Source organism: Papilio polytes, unplaced genomic scaffold (assembly GCF_000836215.1).
Source record: "Papilio polytes unplaced genomic scaffold, Ppol_1.0 DF823879.1, whole genome shotgun sequence".
NCBI lineage: Eukaryota > Metazoa > Arthropoda > Insecta > Lepidoptera > Papilionidae > Papilio > Papilio polytes.
The window spans coordinates 861,476-865,923 of NW_013525325.1; positions in this window are offsets into that span (position 1 = coordinate 861,476).

Consider the following 4,448-nt stretch of genomic DNA (forward strand, 5'->3'; position numbering starts at 1 on the left):
GCTACTGACGCCGACGTCGCCGGCGCATACGCACGCTCTAAATATAACCTTCTACATTTTCATATTTATTACTAACAACATTTTCATATGATTGGTAAAAACATCTACTCAATGTGTCGGTTTGATCTTCGCCTGAAATGTTTCTTGGCAAATCATACCAAACGGTTCAGTGACTGACTAATTTAATATTTTAAAATACATAATTGCAAAATTCCATTTTGATGAATCAACTGATTTTGTATTGGTAATTTCAATGTGAAATGATTAAAAGCTGTAAAATTCAAAATATGGCAGTTCTAAGCTCAGTGACAATGTTAGATTTCAATTTAATCACTGTTACCGGTTGCCATGGATGTATTACTAGAACAGGATAGAGCTCTTGTCGAAAAATTGTAGGCGAGCGAGACCTCAATACCTGTACTATTTTTCCATCTCTGGCCATGGTGACTATATTGAAATGTGCATTTTATGCAAATCGCTAGAGAATCGTTTGAGAGATTGAGAGGTAAGAAATATCATTTGAGAGTTCTTACTTTTAGTGTAAAAAATATTTGAAATCGATAATCGAGTAAAATTTGATTAATGATTCTCTCAATCATTCTCAGGATTTTTAGAATTGGATAGTCATGCATGGTCACCGTAATTCCTCACTAACAAATTCTGTTTAAAACTATTACCTCGATAATACTTGCTTCCGCAAGCCTCCACGACACAAGTTCTCGCCATTTTAACAAGGGAATTTTAAAAATATCACGGTTTTCAAAAATGTCGCCATTGATGTACGATTAGACAATGCCATGCGGTGTTGTCAGTTCAGGTGTTCGAATTTCAAACAAATAAAAGAAAACCTGCACGCCAATCGCAAAATTTATGCGTTAATAAAGTTTTACATGTAATAACAAATAAAATTGCTTTTACATATCGGTAATAAATTATTATTAATATCTTATTACATTACATTAATTGCCTATTTTTGTACAAACAACAAAAGGATTGATATCTGGCAACTCTAAATCACTGTTAGAATGGGAAAAGGTAGACAAATGTAGCCCTCTCACTCCTTTTAATTTCATTTTGCGTGCAACAAGACTCTTACGCCCTAAGCATAAGGTTTTATTTTCTTTATTTTAACTGCAAGAGGTTCGGATAGAACACACTCCTGTTATATTATTACCTCATGCCGGTTGCTTATAGCGTCCAGAGATGACACCGATCAATATAAACGCATTGCATATGAATTTATATGGAAAGTTTTAATTTGTTGACTCATTCCTTTCCTATAACATGCCTATATATATGTAATTACTAAACTAACGTTAGTAAATAGGTTATGGTTTAGCATTTTTACTCCATTACCCGGTAAAAATATAAATAATCTACCATATTCGGTACCCTCAAATGGAGAGCTAAAACTTCATAGATATCTTTTGATATTCTTCTTTCTTTCTGACCTTGAAACAAAATCGTCTCCAAGTCTGAGCAGTTTTTATCGCCATTTTATTAATGCTTGTTTAAAAAAGAAATAACATCCATGTCTATGTTTTCTTAGTATTCTATATCAGCTAATGACGTCCACGGAGAAATTTAAATTAGACGTCCATGCGCTTGAAAATAAATCTTCCGCGCTCATGCAAACAGCGACTTCTGAACTACTTAAAAATGTATCCCGGAGTATAGGTTCTATGCTTTAATATATACTGCGAGGTAAGACATTGTTGTCACTGTTTGTCTTAAAAAGGCATTTACAGCTTCAACGGGTTTGAGGTGGCCGAGCGCAGATGACGCTTAGTATAAACCTCGATTAAGAGTTACTAAGCTCGAAGGCTTTTTTTAGTTTCGATCCGAAAGTACTCCTTTAGGAGCCACAGCGCTCGGTTGTTACTTCGTTATCATCACTGGTTTGGGATGCCGCCGAGATCTTGCGTCCCTTTGGCGGACTCTATAATGCTGGGTTTCTGAAGTTTTCATTTATTTTATCGTTAACTATTAATTAGTGTTAAGATGTCCTAAGTTTCCATGTGGTTAAACCCAAGTTACGTAGTTCTGAAACGCATTTTATGAAGTTGTCAAATCAAAAAGCACTAACAAACGGTTAAATGTAGCTGGAAAACCAGTCATAAGCAAAATATATTTTACCCTATTTTAGTATCGGAAGAGAAAGACAAGATTATATGTGTCTTTACTCAGTAGACATACATTGGTGGCTAGTGAGTGACAAATCTCCAAACGAACGCACAGGTAAGTAATTATACCGTAGTACTTAAATATTTTTAAGTTACTATATTTATTTGTTGATGATTGCTAAATCAGGTAACTTCCTTTCGATTTCCTCTAATTCCTATTAATCCAGAAAATGGCAGACACGGACGCTGGACTTCCGACCCCTCGGGTGTCAGTTGAAACACAGAACATACTTCAAGAATGTCTCCTTTATCACAATAATATACAACCCTAGCTCATTCGGTTAAACGTGTAATTAACACATGAAAGTAGCAGGATGTTGTTCTCTCATATAAACTTAGATTAACAAACATAATGTATTATCTTATTCTTGAGCGTTAACACGTAACTTAAATTTTGCATACGTAACTTTAGGCAAGCAAACTAAAACCCTTTTACTTCATCAACGCTAATCTAAAAGCAGCTGTTGTCGTGTTGTTTCGTTTGCATAATTATTACACAATCAATAATTATTTTTGTACCGTATCTGTGTCGCGTCAGTTGCATGGTGAATTTAGAACATCGGTGACGTCTGCCGGTACGCGCCGGCTTGATTCCTTGCCAAAACGATATTTCTGCTAAGAATAGTACTCTCAATAAATCAATTATGAATGACCGATGAAGTGAATACACTTAATCGTGTACTGCCTATAGTCCATAGTCTGTCCACGTGACGCACAAAAATCTTTAATAATTATTTTGTCTTCCTTTTCAGCGATATCAAGTAATAAATAGATTACTTCTATTTGTTTTGGTTACCGGTTTCATTGTGATCATTCGATTTACATTCAATCTCGATTGTCAATTATGTGTTTAATCCGACCCTTTTCTGTTTTTTTTTATTCACCCAACAGATATCACGTCTTTTTTTCACATGCTTTTACTATTTTTTTCGATTTATTTATAGATTCTAGTGTTTGTGCTATGTACACAGTTTGCGCTTTCAGATAACCTGGTGTTGCCAACGCAAGTTTAAAGGTCAGATGTACACGCTCCCCCGAACGCTTATATAACGGGAAGATTGGACTTACTATAACCTACAAACTAGTCTACAGGACCTCTTGTCAAGTTCTAATGAATATGCATATAGTTTGGAGGTAATTATACAATAGGAGTGTGTTCTATCTTTACCTCTTGCAGTTAAAATAAAGAAAATAAAACCTTATGCTTAGGTCGTAAGAGTCTTTAGCACGCAAAATGAAATTGAAACGATTGAGAGGGCTACATGTGTCTACTATTTCCCTTTCTAACAGTTACTTAGAGTCGTCAGATATCAGTTCTTTCGTTGTTTGTAGAAAAATAGACAATTGATGTCATGTAATGCAGTAAAAACACATAATTTTTTGAAATGTTAATAATAATTTATTACCGACATGTCAAAGTAATGTTATTTGTTTCTACATGTAAAACTTTATTAACGCTAAAAAAATGCGATTGGCGTGAAGGGTTTTCTTTCATTCGTTTGAAATTCGAATACCTGAACTGACGACACCGCATGACATCGCCCCATCGGACTTCAATGGCTTTTAAATCCGTAATATTTTTAAAATTCCCTTGTTAAAATGGTGAGAACTTGTGCCGTGTAGGCTTGCGAAAGCGAGTATTATCCTGATTGTGGTTTATCTTTTCATAGGTAATAATTTTAAACATAATTTGTTAGTGAATTACGGTGACCATGCATGACTATCCAATCCTAGAAATCCTAAGAATGATTGAGAGAATCATCAATCAAATTTTACTCGATTATCGATTTCAAAATTTTAAATACTTTTTACAGAAAAAGTAAGAACTCTCAAACGATAGTTCTTTCCTCTCAATCTCTCAAACGACTTGCATAAAAGAAGTAAAAAAAATGAAGTGTGAGGGCCAAGTTCACGCTAAAAATTGAAATTGCTTTTACGGAGAAAGTAGGAACTATCAAACGAAAGTTCCTTTCTCTCAAACCCCTTCTAACGATTCTCAAACGATTTGCATAAAAAAAGTAAAAAAACAAAGATCGTGAGGAGGTCAACTTCACGGAGGTGTCCATCTGCATGTCGTGTCCCACAAGTACCACTAGGTAAGTAGTATATGACGCGTGTCTGAAAAGAAAGCAAAAACGGAAAGTGTGTAGTGCCGCATAGAGCAAGTTTATCATTAGCACCTTTGATTAAAATCCATCTGAAGCAATGATCTGCTGACGTCAGGTCACAAATATTTTTTATAATTATTGTCCTAACATCATATTT